Source organism: Lynx rufus, unplaced genomic scaffold, assembly GCF_022079265.1.
Source record: "Lynx rufus isolate CCGP_SWC_20201006 ecotype Redwood Valley unplaced genomic scaffold, mLynRuf1.p SCAF_11, whole genome shotgun sequence".
Lineage (NCBI taxonomy): Eukaryota > Metazoa > Chordata > Mammalia > Carnivora > Felidae > Lynx > Lynx rufus.
The window spans coordinates 15,164,964-15,182,958 of record NW_025814825.1 but is presented as its reverse complement, the minus strand read 5'-3'; the positions used below and the strand labels follow the sequence as shown (position 1 = coordinate 15,182,958).

Here is a 17,995-nt window from a genome sequence, read left to right as displayed (position 1 = left end):
TGAGACTGTACACAGGAACTTGTGTACTTGTTAATGGGCATACAGAACTGGTACAATCACTTTGGGTAATTTGATGTTATCTAGTAAGTTGATGATGCATATTCTCTATGACCCAGAAAACTGTATTCCTTGGTATATACCCTAGAGGAAATCTTACACATGTGTACTAGGAGAAATGTTCAAGATTGTTTATAGCATCATTGATCATAATTTCAAAACACTGGATTTGGGGATTTTAGCACTTCTCATCATCAGTTATAGCTCCAAAGCTCAACTCAAGATGAGGAATCATGTTTCTGAGTAGAATTGACATGCACTCTGGGTCTTCATTGTTTCTAAATCACTTCCATTATCATCATTTGGTTTCCTGCTCTGGTTTAATTCAGAGAAAGTGTATCTTTTCTTGACAAAAATGTCCAGCGAAGCTTGTTTCTGCATTAGCAAATTAGGGTTAATAGTAACAATAATTATTCATTTTAATTATTAGGTTTGGTTTTAAAATATTCTTTCAAAAAAAGGAGGGTGCCTGGGTGGCTCAGTTGGTTAAGCATCTGACTCTTGATTTCAGCTCAGATCATGATCTTGTGTTTCACAGAGCCAAGCAGGCTCTGTGCTGACCATGTGGAGCCTGCTTGGGATTCATTCTCATTCTCTCTCTCCCTTCCCCTAACCCCCTCTCAAAATGAATAAATAAATATTAAAAAAATAAAATATTCTTTCATAATTTGGATTTTTAAAATGGCCTGATTAAAAGTTAAATGACTAGAGTGAGTAGGGGCACCTTAACTCAGTCCGTTAAGCATCTGACTCTTGATTTTGACTCATGTTACGATCTCCTGGTTTGTGAGTTCGAGTCTTGTGTTGGGCTCTGCACAGACGGTGTGGAGTCTGCTTGGGATTCTCTCTCTCTCTCTCTCTCTCTCTCTCTCTCTCTCTCTCTCTCTCCCTGCCCCTCCCTCCTCTCAAAATAAGCAAACTTAAAAAGAAGTTTAAATGACTGTGAAAACAACAAGTTATAAAAATAAATGTTTACATTTCCTCAAGGTTTTACATACTTTTGGGTTACAGTTGACAAACCTTAAAATACCACAAGTTGTCAAATGGTCCTATGCAGTTTGGCTTTGTTCCTCATGGAGGGGTAGAAAAAGTTGCTTTAGTAGTAGGGATACCAAAAATGCAAGAGTTATTTCCATACTTCAAGATGTTATTTTTATTTTTTTTTAAATTTTTTTTTTCAACGTTTATTTATTTTTGGGACAGAGAGAGACAGAGCATGAATGGGGGAGGCGCAGAGAGAGAGGGAGACACAGAATCGGAAGCAGGCTCCAGGCTCTGAGCCATCAGCCCAGAGCCCGATGCGGGGCTCGAACTCACAGACCGCGAGATCGTGACCTGGCTGAAGTCGGAGGCTTAACCGACTGCGCCACCCAGGCGCCCCCAAGATGTTATTTTTAAAAAGTAATGATAATATCTAACATTTATTATACTCTTACATATTCCAGTAACTATTTTATATCCTCTAATATAACTCATTTATTCCTTACAGAACCCTATGAGAATTAGTATCATACTAATATAGATAAAGAAATTTAATCACATATATACAGAGTCTCTAGAAGTATACATAGCCACATCCACACATTTACATATGGTTTATGGCTGCATTCAAGGGCAGAGCTGAGTAATTGCAACAGCCCAACCTTGGTAAATTGTGAAAGGTGAAATGAAAGTTTTCTCTGATATCTCAATGCTTGATACTGAAAAATTGAAAGCGTTTCTTTTTTTTTTTTTGTGATGAAAATCTTTATATATATATATATTTTTAATATATGAAATTTATTGTCAAATTGGTTTCCATATAACACCCAGTGCTCATCCCAAAAGGTGCCCTCCTCAATACCCATCACCCACCCTCCCCTCCCTCCCACCCCCCATCAACCCTCAGTTTGTTCTCAGTTTTTAAGAGTCTCTTATGGAAAGCGTTGCTTTATTTATCACCAGTGTTTATTATTGAGTTGCCTGGCTGGTTCAGTCAGTACGGCATGCCACTCTTGATCTCAGATCGTGAGGTCAAGCCCCACATTGGTCATGAAGCCTACTTAAAATTTAAGAAAAAAAGTATTTATTATTATTGCAGTTTGGATATGACTGTGGACTTTATAATTTATGTCATATTATCAAAACCTTAAACTCATAAACCAGTTAGTTTTTTTATTTTGTTTTGTTTTGTTTTTAGAGACAGTGGGGGAAGTGCAGAGAGAGGGAGAGAGAGTCTCAAGCAGCTCCATACCCAGCACGGAGCCCAACATGGGGCTCAATCTCACCACCCTGAGATTATGACCTGAGCCAAATATCAAGAGTCGGATGCTTAACCAACTGAGCCACGAGGTGCCCCTTAACTAGTTATTTTTTAAAGGGTGTTGGTTCTAAACTCTAATACTAGCTTTAAAAGAGAACTTGACAAGCATACAACAGAGTGGCTTAAAAAAGAACCCACATAGACAGTATCAAATATAGCAAACATAGAGCAACTGAAACTCTCATGCAGTACTGAAGAGCATAAATAGATGCAACCACTTTGGAAAGTTTTTTGACAGTAGCCACTGAAGTTGGAATAGCATGTTTTATGACCCATTTGTGCTACTTTTAGTCATGTATTACATGCATAAAAGACACATACAAAAACATTCCTGCCAACACTATATGCTGGTAAACTGCAAACTACTCAAATGCCCATCAACAGTAAAATGTGATACAGTCATAACAGTAGAAAATAACAATGAAAATATTGGGGCACCTGAGTGGCTCAGCTTGATTGAGCATCTGACTTTGGCTCAGGTCATGATCTCATGGTTCGTGGGTTCAAGCCCCATGTCAGGCTCTGTGTTAACAGGTCAGAGCCTGGAGCCTGCTTCGGATTCTGTGTGTCCCTCTCTCTATGTTCCTCCCCTGCTCATGCTCTGTCTCTCTCTCTCTCTCTGGCAGGTAGGAGGGAGGAGAGAGTGGATGATGGGTATTGAGGAGGGCACCTGTTGGGATGAGCACTGGGTGTTGTATGGAAGCCAATTTGACAATAAATTTCATATTTAAAAAAAAAGAGGAAAAACAAAAAAAATAAATAAAATTATTTCTCCATCAAAAAATAAAATAGAAAAATAAAAAATAAAAATTACCCCCAAAATTAAAAAAAATAAAGATTAAAAAAAGGTTTAAAAAAAAAACAATGAAAATATTACTACAAGCAAAACAGTTGAATTTAGCAATGTTGAGTTTAAAAAGACAGATGCAGAATAGTATATACTATAGCAATCCATTCTTATAAAGTTATAAAACAGACAAAATTAATCCTAATAGGATAGGGTTACTCTTCGGGATGTAGAAGTTTAGTAAGTGACTGAGAGAAAGCACGAGAGGGGTTTGTGAAGTGTTGGTAACATTTTATTCTTGGTCTGGGCACTGGTCATATATGTGGATTCATTTTTTTTTTTTTACTTGAAGTATAGTTGACACATGAGTTTCAGGTGTACAACACAATGATTTGACAATTATGTACATTTCAGAATTCTTGCTACTGATGCATAGTTACCATCTCTTACCAAAATTGTTACTATATTTTGAATATATTCCCTATACTGTACTTTCATCCCAGTGACTTATTGTATAGCTGGCAGTTTGTATCTCTTAATCTTCCTCACCTATTTCATTTATCCCCCCACCACCCTTCCCTCTGGCAACCACTAGTTTGTTCTCTGTTAGTCTGTTTTTATTTCCCTTACTTTTCCCCTTTTATTTCCCTTTCCCATTTATTTTTTTTTAATATTTATTTTGAGAGAGAAAGAGCAAGAGTGGGGTAAGAGCAGAGAAAGAGGCGGAGAGAGATAATCCCAAGCAGGCTCTGCGCTATCAGTGCAGAGCCTGACACAGGGCTTGAACTCACAAACCGTGATATTATGACCTAAGCTGAAATCAAGTGTCAGACACTTAACTGACTGAGCCACGCAGGCACCCCTATTTTGTTTTTTAGATTACACTTAGAAGTGAAACCATGGTATTTGTGTTTTTCTATCTTATTTAACTTAGCATGATACTTTTTAGGACCATCCATGTTGTTGGGAATGGCAAGATTTTTTTCTTTTTTTTCAATGGTTATTTATTTTTGAGAGACAGTGAGACAGCACATGAGCCAGGGAGGGACAGAGAGAGAGGGAGACACAGAATCTGAAACAGGCTCCAGGCTCTGAGCTGTCAGAACAGAGTCCAACACGAGACTCAAATTCACAAACTGCGAGATCATGACCTGAGCCGAAGTTGGACGCTTAACCGACTGAGCCACACAGGTGTCCCCAAGGTTTCATTTTTATGGCTGAATAATACTCCATTGTGTACATATACTACATTTTCTTTACCCATTCATCTATCGGTGTATACTTAGGCTGCTTCCATATCTAGGCTGTTGTAAATAATGTTGCAGTAAACATAACAGTTCATATATCTTTTCAAATTAGATACTCATTTTCTTTTGCTAAATACCCAGAAGTAGAATTACTGGATTACATGGTACTCTCTTTTTATTTTTTTTTTTAGGAATCTCCATACTGTTTTCCATAGTGGCTACACCAATTTATATTTTCACCAACAATGCACATGTGTTTCCTTTTCTTTAACATCCTTGCCAATACTTGTTATTTCGTGTTTTTTTTTTAATTTTGAAAAATAATTTATGTGCCTGATGTGGAGCTCCAACTCAATCCTGAGGTCAAGAGTCTCATGCTGTACTGAATGATCTAGCCAGATAACCCAGCTCGTGTCTTTAGATACTAGCCATTCTGACTGGTGTGAGGTGATATCTCATTGTGGTTTTGATTTGCATTTCCCTAATGACTAGTGATATTGAGCATCTTTTCATGTGTCTGTTGGCCATCTGTAGGTCTTCTTTGGAAAAATGTGTATTCAGGTCCTCTACCCATTTTAAAATCATAGTTTTTTTGTTTGGTGTTGTATGAGTTCTTTGTATATTTTGGATATTAATCTGTTACTGGATATCATTTGTAAATATCTTCTCCTATTCAGTAGGTTGCCTTTTCAGGTTTTTTTGTCTTGTTTTGTTTTTGATGCTTTCTTTGCTGTGCAAAAGCTTCTTAGTTTGATATAGTCTCATTTTGTTTAGTTTTGGTTTTGTTTCCCTTGCCTGTGGAGACATATCCAAAAATATTGCTAAGGTTGATGTCCATGAGTTTACTGCCTGTGTTTTCTTTTAGTAGTTTTATGTTTTCAATTCTTATGCTTACATCTTTAATCCATGGAGTTCATTTTTGTGTATGCTGTAAGTGGTCTCATTTCAATCTTTCACATATCACTGTCCAGCTTTTCCAACACCATTCATTGAAGAGACTCTCTTTCCTACGTTGTATATTCTTGTCTCCTTTGTCATAGATTAACTGACCATATAAACTTGGGTTTATTTCTGGGCTCTTAATTCTGTCCCATTGATCTATGTGTCTGTTTTTGTGATAGTACCATACTGTTTTGATTACTGTGGCTTTATAGTATAAATAGAATTCTGATATTGTGATACCTCCCACTTTGTTCTTTTTCAAGATTGTTTGGGCTATTCAGGGCTTTCTGTGGTTCCATCCAAATTTAGGATTTTTCATTCTACTTCTGTGAATAATGCTATTGGTATTTTGACAGGGATTACATTGAATCTGAAGATTAATTTGTGTAGTATGGATATTTTAACAAAATTAATTCTTGCAGTCCAGGATCATATTATATCTTTCCATTTAAATGTATAGTCTTCAATTTCTTTCATTATTGTCTTATAGTTTTCAAAATACAAGTCCTTCACCTCCCTCATTAAATTTATTCCTATGTATTTTTTTTATTTAAATGGAATTTTTTTCTTAACTTCTCATTCTGCTATTTTGTTTTTGTTTGTTTTGTTTTTCATTCTGCTGTTTGGTTATTAGTGTATAAAAATGTAACAGGTTTCTGTGTGTTGATTTTGTATCTTGTAAATTTACTGAATTCATTTATTCTAACAGTTTTTTGCTGGAGTCTTTAGGGTTGTTACTTTTTTATTATTTGTAATATGTCATCTGCAAATAGTGACAGTTTTCCCATTCCAATTTGGATGCCTTTCCCCCCCTTGTCTGATGCTGTGGGTAGGACTTCCAGTACTATGTTGAATAAAAGTGGTGAGAATGGACATCTTTGTCTTGTTTCTGATCTTAGAGGGAAAGCTTTCATATTTTTATCATTGAATATGATGTTAGCTATGGGTTTGACATATATGGTGTTTATTTTTTTGAGGTATGTTTCTTCTGTACCCACTTTGTTGAGAGTTTTTATCATGAATGGATGTTCTATTTTGTCAAATGCTTTTTCTACATCTATTGAGATGATCATATGATTTTTATCCTCTATCTTGTCAATGTGTTGTACCATGTCGATTTGTGGATGTTGAACCATCCTTGCATCATTGGAATAAATCCCACTTGATTTTGGTGAATGGTTCTTTTACTGTATTTTCAAATGTTTATTTATTTTAAGAGAGCACATGAGCTGGGGAGTGGCAGAAAAAGAGGGTAAGAGAATCCCAAGGATCTGTGTTGTCAGTGCACAGCCCCACGTGGGACTTGGTCTCACAAACAGTGAGATCATGACCTGAGCTGAAATTAAAAGTTGGACACTCAGCCAACTGAGCCACCCAGGTGCCCCTCTTTTCATGTATTTTTTAATATGAAATGTATTGTCAAATTGGTTTCCATACAACACCCAGTGCTCATCCCAACAGGTGCCCTCCTCAATACCTGTCACCCACCCTTCTATCCCTCCCACCCCCATCCACCCTCAGATTGTTCTCAGTTTTTAAGAGTCTCTTATGTTTTGGATCCCTCCCTCTCTAACTTTTTTTTTCCTTCCCCTCTTCCATGGTCTTCTGTTAAGTTTCTCAGGATCCACAGGAGAGTGAAAACATATGGTATCTGTCTTTCTCTGTATGACTTATTTCACTTAGCATCACACTCTCCAGTTCCATCCACATTGCTACAAAAGGCCATATTTCATTCTTTCTCATTGCCACGTAGTACTCCATTGTGTATATAAACCACAATTTCTTTATCCATTCATCAGTTGATGGACATTGAGGCCCTTTCCATAATTTGGCTATTGCTGAAAGTGCTGCTATAAACGTTGGGGTACAAGTGCTCCTATGCATCAGCACTCCTGTATCCCTTGGGTAAATTCCTAGCAGTGCTATTGCTGGGTCATAGGATCGATCTATTTTTAATTTTTTGAGGAACCTCCACACTGTTTTCCAGAGCAGTTACACCAGTTTGCATTCCGACCAACAGTGCAAGAGGGTTCCCGCTTCTCCACATCCTCTCCAGCGTCTATAGTCTCCTGATTTGTTCATTTTGGCCACTCTGACTGGCGTGAGGTGATATCTGAGTGTGGTTTTGATTTGTATTTCCCTGATGAGGAGCAACGTTGAGCATCTTCTCATGTGCCTGTTGGCCATCTGGATGTCTTCTTTAGAGAAGTGTCTATTCATGTTTTCTGCCCATTTCTTCACTGGATTATTTGTTTTTTGGGTGTGGAGTTTGGTGAGTTCTTTATAGGTTTTGGATACTAACCCTTTGTCCGATATGTCATTTGCAAATATCTTTTCCCATTCCGTTGGTTGCCTTTTAGTTTTGTTGGTTGTTTCCTTTGCTGTGCAGAAGGTTTTATCTTCATGAGGTCCCAATAGTTCATTTTTGCTTTTAATTCCCTTGCCTTTGGAAATGTGTCAAGTAAGAAATTGCTGTGGCTGAGGTCAGAGAGGTCTTTTCCTGCTTTCTCCTCTAGGGTTTTGATGGTTTCCTGTCTCACATTCAGGTCCTATATCCATTTTGAGTTTATTTTTGTGAATGGTGTAAGAAAGTGGTCCAGTTTCATTCTTCTGCATGTTGCTGTCCAGTTCTCCAGAGACTTTTTTCCATTGGATATTCTTTTCTGCTTTGTCAAAGATTAGTTGGCCATACTTTTGTGGAGTCTCTAGTCTATTCCATTGGTCTATGTGTCTGTTTTTGTGCCAATACCATGCTGTCTTCAAGATTACAGCTTTGTACTAGAGGCTAAAGTCTGGGATTGTGATGCCTCCCGCTTTGGTCTTCTTCTCCAATATTACGTTGGTTATTCGGGGTATTTTATGGTTCCATACAAGTTTTAGGATTGCTTGTTCTAGCTTCAAGAAGAATGCTGGTGCAATTTTGATTGGGATTGCATTGAATGTGTAGATAGCTTTGGGTAGTATTGACATTGTAACAATATTTATTCTTCCAATCCATGAGCACAGAATGTTTTCCATTTCTTTATATCTTCTTCAATTTCCTTCATAAGCGTTCTATAGTTTTCAGCATACAGGTCTTTTATATCTTCGGTTAGGTTTGTTCTTAGGTATTTTATGCTTCTTGGTGCAATTGTGAATGGTATCAGTTTCTTTATTTGTCTTTCTGTTGCTTCATTATTAGTGTATAAGAATGCAACTGATTTCTGTACATTGATTTTGTATCCTGCAACTTTGCTGAATCATGTATCCGTTCTAGCAGACTTTTGGTGGAGTCTATCGGATTTTCCATGTATAGTATCATGTCATCTGCAAAAAGTGAAAACTTGACTTCATCTTTGCCAATCTATGCCTTTGATTTCCTTTTGTTGTTTGATTGCTGATGCTAGAACTTCCAACACTATGGTAAACAACAGCAGTGAGAGTGGACATCCCTGTCGTGTTCCTGATCTCAGGGGGAAAGCTCTGTTTTTCCCCATTGAGGATGATATTAGCTGTGGGCTTTTCATAGATGGCTTTTATGATGTTTAAGTATGTTCCTTCTATCCAGACTTTCTTGAGCGTTTTTATTAAGAAAGGATGCTGAATTTTGTCAAATGCTCTTTCTGCATCGATTGACAGGATCATATGGTTATTTTCTTTTCTTTTATTAATGTGATGTATCACATTGTTTGATTTGCAAATGTTGAACCAGCACTGCAGCCCAGGAATGAATCCCACTTGATCATGGTGAATAATTCTGTTTATATGCTGTTGAATTCGATTTGCTAGTATCTTATTGAGAATTTTTGCATTCATATTCATCAGGGATATTGGCCTGTAGTTCTCTTTTTTTACTGGGTCTCTGTCTGGTTTAGGAATCAAAGTAATACTGGCTTCATAGAATGAGTCTGGAAGTTTTCCTTCCCTTTCTATTTTTTGGAACAGCTTGAGAAGGATAGGTGTTACCTCTGCTTTAAATGTCTGGTAGAATTCCCCAGGGAAGCCATCTGGTCCTGGACTCTTATTTGTTGGGAGATTTTTGATAACTGATTCAATTTCTTTGCTGGTTATGGGTCTGTTCAAGTTTTCTATTTCTTCCTGTTTGGGTTTTAAAAATGTGTGGGTGCTTAGGAATTTATCCATTTCTTCCAGGTTGTCCAGTTTTTTGGCATATAATTTTTTTATAGTATTCCCTGATAATTGCTTGTATTTCTGAGGGATTGGTTGTAATAAATCCATTTTTACTCATGATTTTATCTATTTGGGTCATCTCCCTTTTCTTTTTGAGAAGCCTGGCTAGAGGTTTATCAATTTTGTTTATTTTTTCAAAAAACCAACTCTTGGTTTCATTGATCTGCTCTACAGTTTTTTTAGATTCTATATTGTTTATTTCTGCTCTGATCTTTATTATTGCTCTTCTTCTGGGTTTGGGGTGTCTTTACTGTTCTGCTTCTATTTCCTTTCAGTGTGCTGTTAGATTTTGTATTTGGGATTTTTCTTGTTTCTTGAGATAGGCCTGGATTGCAATGTATTTTCCTCTCAGGACTGCCTTCGCTGCATCCCAAAGCATTTGGATTGTTGTGTTTTCATTTTCATTTGTTTCCATATATATTTTTTTTTTAATTTTTTTTTTCAACGTTTTTATTTATTTTTGGGACAGAGAGAGACAGAGCATGAACAGGGGAGGGGCAGAGAGAGAGGGAGACACAGAATCGGAAACAGGCTCCAGGCTCCGAGCCATCAGCCCAGAGCCCGACGCGGGGCTCGAACTCACGGACCGCGAGATCGTGACCTGGCTGAAGTCGGACGCTTAACCGACTGCGCCACCCAGGCGCCCCTGTTTCCATATATTTTTAAATTTCTTCTCTAATTGCCTGGTTGACCCATTCATTCTTTAGCAGGGTGTTCTTTAACCCTCATGCTTTTGGATGTTTTCCAGACTTTTTCCTGTGGTTGATTTCAGGTTTCATAGCATTGTGGTCTGAAAGTGTGCATGGTATGATCTCAATTCTTTTATAGTTATGAAACGCTGTTTTGTGACCCAGTATGTGATCTATCTTGGAGAATGTTCCATGTGCACTCGAGAAGAAAGTATATTCTGTTGCTTTGGGATGCAGAGTTCTAAATATATCTGTCAAGTCCATCTGATCCAGTGTATCAGTCAGGGCCTTTGTTTCTTTAATGATCCTGTGTCTAGATGATCTATCCATTGTTGTAAGTGGAGTATTAAAGTCCCCTGAAATTACCACATTCTTATCAATAAGGTTGCTTATGTTTGTGATTAATTGTTTTATATATTTGGGGGCTCCTGTATTTGGCGCATAGACATTTATAATTGTTAGCTCTTCCTGATGGATAGTCCCTGTAATTATTATATAATGCCCTTCTTCATCTCTTGTTACAGCCTTTAATTTAAAGTCTAGTTTGCCTGATATAAGTATGGCTACTCCAGCTTTCTTTTGACTTCCAGTAGCATGATAGATAGTTCTCCACCCCCTCACTTTCAATCTGAAGGTGTCCTCAGGTCTAAAATGAGTCTCTTATAGACAGCAAATAGATGGGTCTTGTTTTTTTAATCCATTCTGATACTGTATGTCTTTTGGTTGGGGCATTTAGTCCACTTACATTCAGTGTTATTATTGAAAGATATGGGTTTAGAGTCATTGTGATGTCTGTAGATTTCATGCTTGTAGTGATGTCTCTGGTATTTTGTGGTCCTTGTAACATTTCACTCACAGAATCCCCCTTAGGATCTCTTGTAGGGCTGGTTTCGTGGTGATGAATTCCTTCAGTTTTTGTTTGTTTGGGAAGACCTTTATCTCTCCTTCTATTCTAAATGACAGATTTGCTGGATAGAGGATTCTCGGCTGCATATTTTTTTCTGTTCATCACATTGAAGATTTCCTGCCATTCCTTTCTGGCCTGCCAAATTTCAGTAGATAGGTCTGGCACTAGTCTTATGGGTCTCCCTTTGTAGGTTAGAGCCTGTTGTTTTTGTTTTTTTTTAATTTTTTTTAACGTTTATTTTATTTTTGAGACAGAGAGAGACAGAGCATGAACGGGGGAGGGTCAGAGAGAGAGGGAGACACAGAATCCGAAACAGGCTCCAGGCTCTGAGCTGTCAGCACAGAGTCCGACCCAGGGCTCAAACTCATGGACCGTGAGATCGTGACCTGAGCCGAAGTCGGACGCTTAACCGACTGAGCCACCCAGGCGCCCCTAGAGCCTGTTTATCCCTAGCTGCTTTCAGAATTTTTCTTTTCCTTGTGCTTTGCCAATTTCACTATGATATGTCATGCAGAAGATCGATTCAAGTTATGTCTGAAGGGAGTTCTCTGTGCCTTTTGGATTTCAATGCCTTTTTCCTTCCCCACATCAGGGAAGTCTCAGCTATGATTTGTTCAGGTACACCTTCAGCCCCTTTCTCTCTCTTTTCCTCTTCTGGAATTCCTGTTATACGGATGTTGTTCCGTTTGATTGCATCACTTAGTTCTCTAATTCTCCCCTCATACTCCTGGATTTTTTTTTTTTTTATCTTTCTTTTTCTCAGCTTCCTCTTTTTCCATAATTGTATCTTCTAAGTCACCTATTCTCTCCTCTGCCTCCTCAATCCAAGCTGTGGTCGCCTCCATTTTATTTTGCACATCATTTATACTATTTTTTAGCTCCTCATGACTATTTTTTAGTCCTTGATCTCTGTAGCAATAGATTCTCTGCTGTCCTCTATACTTTTTTCAAGCCCAGTGATTAATTTTATGACTATTATTCTAAATTCTTGTTCCGTTATATTGCTTAAATCATTTTTGATGAATTCGTTAGCTGTCGCTACTTCCTGGAGTTTCTTTTGAGGAGAATTCTTCCATTTCGTCATCTTGGGTAGTCCCTGGGGTAGCTCCAAACTGCAGGGCACTTCCCCTGTACTGTCCAGAGTACAGTGGGCGGGGCTGCAGTCAGACCCAATGTCTGCTCCCAGCCCACTGCTGGGGCCACAATCAGACTGGTGCGTACCTTATCTTCTCCTCTCCCAGGGGAAGGACTCACTGTGGAGTAGTGTGGCTCCCGTCTGGGCTACTTGCACACTGCCAGGCTTGTGGTGCTGCTTCGATGGGATTAGAGGTTTATCAATTTTAATTTTCAAAGAAACAGCCCTTAGTTTCAGTGATCTTTTCTAATGATTTGTAGTCTCTAATTCATTTGTTTCTACTTTGAGCATGATTATTTTCTTCCTTCTGCTAAGTCTGGGCTTTGTTCTACTTTTTCTAGTTCCTTTATTTGTAAAATTTGAAAGTTTGAGACTTTTCTTGGCTTTTTAGATAGCCCTGTATTGCTATAACCTTCCCTCTTGGAAGCACTTTTGCTGTGTCCCAAAGATTTTGAACCATCGTGTTTCCATTTTCATTCGTATCCAGGTATTTTTTGATTTCCTCTTCAATTTTTTTCATTGACCCATTTGGGCTATTTAGTAATATGTTGTTTGGCCTCCACGTGTTTGTATTTCTTCCTGTTTTTTTCTTGTAATTGATTTCTCATTTCATACCATTGTGATTGGAAAAGATACTTGATATTATTTAAATGTTAAATTTATTGAGACTGATTTTGTGGACTAACATGATCTATCTTTGAGAATGTTCCATGTACACTTGTTTTATGTGTATTCTGTTTTTGGATGGAATCTTCTGTATATATCTGTTAACTCTATCATGTGTGATGTATCATCCAAAGCCACTGTTTCCTTATTGATCTGCTATCTAAATGATATATACATAAATAGATATGGGATGTTAAATTCCCCTCATATTGTATTATACTGTACATTTCTACCTTTATGTTTGTTAATATTTGCTTCATATATTTAGGTGCTCCTATATTGGATGTGTAGATATTTACAATTGTTATATTCTCTTGTTGGATTGATCCCTTCATTATTATGTAATGCTCCTCTTTGTTTTAAGATTTTTTAACGTTTTTATTCACTTTTTGAGAAACAGGGACTGTGAGCGGGGGAGGGACAGAGAGAGAGGGAGACACAGATCCGAAGCAGTCTCCAGGCTCTGAGCTGTCAGCACAGACCCTGATGCAGGGCTCGAAACCAGAAACTGTGCGATCGTGACCTGAGCCAAAGTCTGTCACCCAACAGACTGAGCCACCCAGGCGCCCCTATACTCTTTGTTTTAAAGTCTCTTTTGTCTGATGTAAATATAGCTACTCCAAGTTTCTTGTGGTTTCCATTTGCATGAAATATCTTTTTCTATCCCTTCACTTTTAATCTCTGTGTGTCCTTAAATCTAAAGTGAGTTTCTTTTAGGCAGCATACATATGCGGCTTGTTTTTTTTATCCAGTCACCAAATTTTATTTTTGAGAGAGAGCCTGAGTGGGGGAGGGGCAGAGAGAGATTGGGGGATGGAGGATCCAAAGCGGGTGCTGTGCTGACAGCAGTGAGCCTGATGCCAGGCTCAAACTCATGAACTGTGAGATCATGACCTGAGCTGAAGTTGGATGCTCAACCAACTGAGCCACTAGGCACCCCTAGTCACCAAATTTCTTTTGATTGGAGCATTTAGTCCATTTACTTAAAGTAATTATTGGTAGATATATACTTATGGCCATTTTGTTAATTGTATTCTTGTTATTTTTGCATTCTTCCCTGTTATTTTCTTCTTTTTTTGCTCTCTTCCCTTGTGGTTTGATGACTTCCATTATTGTTATTTTTGGATTCCTTTCTGTTTTGCGTGTGTGTATCTGTCATAGGTTGTCAATGTGACATCTATAACATCCTATGTATATACTTTGAATACATTCTAAAAGCACTAGATTTTTATTCCTTCATGTTTTATGTATATGATATCATATTTTAGGTCTTTTTATTTGGTGTATCTTAACCAACTTTTATAGGTATAATACAAGTTACTACTTATACTAGCTTTATAAGTGATTGATTACTACCATTACTATATGTTTGCTTTTAATAGTAAAATATTTTTCCTTTCGAAATTTTCTTCTACTTACGGCCTTTTCATTTCCACTTAAAGTGCCTTTAACATTCTTTGTAAGGCTGGTTTAGTAGTGATGAACTCTAACTTTTGTTTTTCTGGGAAACTCTTTCTGAATGATAACCCTGCCAGGTAGTATATTCTTGATTGTAGGTTATTCATTTCAGCACTTTGAATATATTATGCCACACCCTTCTGGTTTGCAGAGTTCCTACTCAAAAATCAGCTGATAGCCTTATGAGGTTTCTCTTGTATGTAACTGTTACCTTTTCTCTTGATGCTTTTAAGATTCTTTGTCTTTAATTTTTGCCATTTTAATTATTATGTGTCTTGGTGTGGACTTCCTTAAGTTCATCATATTTGAGTTTTTCTGTAATTCCTGGGCCTGGATCTTTGTTTCCTTCCCAAGATTAGGGACGTTTTGGCTATTATTTCTTGAAATAAGTTTTCTACTGTCTTCTCTCTCTCGCTCTCTCACTCTCTCTCTTCTTCTGTGACCCCTGCAATGTGAATGTCATTACACTTAGTAGTATCATGGAGGTTTCTTAACCTAGTCTCTTTTTAAAATTCTTTTTTCTTTTTGCTGTTCAGTCTGGTTACTTTCCAAACCCTGTCTTCCAGATCACTGAACCATTCTCCTGCATCCTCTAATCTGCTGTTGATTCCCTCTGGTGTATTTTTCACTTCAGTTACTGCATTTTTCAGTCTGTTTCTTTTATATTTTCTATACCTTTCTATCCCCTACTGTTCTCTCAAGTCCAGTGAGTATCTTTGAACTCTTCAGTAGGTAGATTGCTTATCTCTATTGCATGTAGATGTTTTTCTATTGTTCTGTCTTGTTCTTTCATTTCAACCTATTCCTTGGTCTCCTGATTTTTTGTGATTCTTTGCTTCTGTGTATTAGGCCTGATTCTGAAAGTGGTTGCCTTATGTAGAAGGTATCCTGTGGTGTGCTACAGTGCAGTCCACCCTGGTCACCAGAACCAGGGCTATCCCCTGTGTGGGCTACCTGCACCCTCCTGTTGTTCTTGACCCAAGACTACTGTGGGAGCTCTTGTGGGACTGTTTGCCTCTTGAGCACCTCACTGAGAAGCCTGGCTGAAGCTGCTGTAGGCTCAGTGGTGAGCAGGACTAGTCCTCAGCCTAGCCGTTGCAGTGACCCACTGTGACTGCTGCAGGTGCAGTATTTGGCAGGTCTTGCCCCTAGTGTGGCTAGCTGAGAGACTCAGCGGCACTTACTGTCGACATGCTGGTGTGTTAGGTTAGCTTCCCCACTTCCCAGGGTAGGCATCACTTTGTAGATGAGCTGCTCTTGGCCAAGGCTGACTGCCAGGTGTGGCAGGGTGAGAGCCACTTTTGGAGGCAACTGCCAAGTTGGTTGGGTTGGGTGGGGTGAGATCACAGGGAAATGCTGGAGCAGAGCAAGTAATGCCAACAAGGTAGATGGAGGTGTCAGAACTGGCTCCCACAAGTGTCTTTTCTGAGTTAAGGAAAGGATAATGGTGTCTGCAAGTACTTCTCTTCCTAGAGAAAGTTGCCACACATCCCTTATTCTCTGGCAGATGTCCTAAAATTAGTCAAGAAATTGTCAGGAAGATGATGGAAGATACCTAGGCTCTCTTTGTCCCACGAATACAACTAGATAAGTATCAAATATCCGAGAAATCAACCTGAAGACTGACAGAACAACTCCACAACTAAAGAGAGAAGAGGCCACATCGAAGAAGGTAGGAAGTGCAGAGATGTGGTTTCAGGCAGAAATGGATCTTGGCTGATGTGGAGGGGTGGGAGAAATGAATGCAGAGAAGGGTGAGAGAGAGAGGAGCATACAGGGGAACACACAAGAAGAACGTTTCCCCATAGTCACTGGCTTAGAAAATGAGAGGGGCAGAATTTCATGAGTTCTTGCAACCAGCGGGACTTAAAGCCTGGAGTTTTAAAAGTCAGCAGGCTTGGCTAGGATAGTGCCGAGAGGGCACTACGCTGTTCTTTGAGAGAAGGCAGGCAAAGAACCAGGGAGCATAGAGGATGGAAATGGCAATCTGAAGACAGCCTGGGGCACACAGTAGGAAGATTATTTGTTCTTCTTGGAATGTGTTCCTGAGAGCATTCACAAGAGTCACCACTCCAAGAACAAAAGAGCTGGCTAGTGCCATTTTCCTCCCCCACCCCTCAGCATAAACACAGCCACCTGTGGGAAGCAGTACAGTGCACACACCAGCTGCCTACACTAAGCCCCACACCCTGCGCTCCAATGGAACTGCCCTCCTCAGTCATGCTAACTTTGTCCCAGTATGGCAGGACCTCCCCCAGAAGACCAGCACAAACCCTGCCTATACCACATCTCTCAACCAGAGAGTTTTACAGGGCTTCAGTTCCAGTGGAGGTGGTGACAGGTCTCATTTCGCAAGCACACAAGAGGATACCTAGTTTTAACTCACCACATTGAGGTTTGGGACCACACACTTGCCCACTGCAGGCAAGGCAAGCCTCTGCAGATGACTGACCTGAAGGACAGAGCATCCAGAACACAACAGCAGAGCATATGCAGCACACACATGGCATGAATTGCCAGGCCCTGGCCACTATATGACCTCTTCCTCATAAGGCCATTACTCTCAGGAATAAGGGATACAACTGGATTTTCTAGAACAGAGAAGCAGTCAGTGGCTTAGACAAAATGAGAAGACAGAGAAATTTATCCTAAATGAAAAAAAACAAAATAAAGTCACGGCCAGAGATGTAAGTGAAACAGATATAAACAATCATGAGGGTACTCACTACACTTGAGAAAAGAATGGAAGACACCAGTGAGACCCTTACCACAGAGATAAAAGAGTTAAAAAAGAACCAAAAAATGAAAAGTACAATAAACGGGATTAGAAACATGCATGATGCAAAGAATAGCAGGTTGAAAGAATCAGAAGAACAAATTCATGACCTAGAAGAGAAAATAATAGAAAGCAATGAGGTTGAACAAAAGGAAAAGAATACCGCAAATCGAACATAGACTTAAAGATCTCATTGACTGTATCAAACATTATATTTGTATTATAGGAGTCCCAGAAGAAGAGAGAGAAAAGGGGGCAGAAAATTTATTTGAGTAAATAATAGCTGAAAACTTCCCTAATCTGAGGAAGGAAACATATCCAGATCCAAGAGGCACGGAGAATTCCAATCAAAGTCAACAAAAGCAGACCATACCAAGACATATTGTAATTAAATTTGCAAAATACAGTGATAAAGAAAAAATCTTAAAAGCAGCAAGACAAAAGAAGTCACTAACTTACAAGGAAAAACCCATAAGGCTAGCAGGAGATTTGTCGACAGAAACTTGGTAAGCCAGTAGGGAGTGGCATGAAATATTCAGAGTGCTGAATGGGAAAAACTGCAGCCAGGAATACTCTTCCAGCAAGGCTATCGTTCAAAATAGAAGGAGAGTGGGAAGCCTGCATGGCTCAGTTGGTTGAGCGTCCAACTTCAGTTTAGGCCATGATCTCATGGTTCGTGAGTTCAAGCCCCGCATCGGGCTTGCTGCTCTCAGTGCAGAGCCCACTTTGGATCCTCTGTCTCCCTCTCTCTCTGTCCCTCCCCTGCTCATGCTCTCTCTCAAAAATAAATAAACATTAAAAAAATAATAGAAGGAGATAAATAGTTTCTCAGACAAACAAAAACTAATGGAGTTTGTGA

The 17,995-nt window shown here is 38.9% G+C and overlaps 1 protein-coding gene across 1 annotated transcript in view; it reads right to left on the bottom strand.

Moving 5' to 3' along the window:
- The window catches only part of FAM149B1 (family with sequence similarity 149 member B1), an 86,903-nt gene that overhangs the window by 11,704 nt on the left and 57,204 nt on the right, over positions 1 to 17,995 (bottom strand). The gene's annotated exons all lie outside the window — the stretch shown is intronic.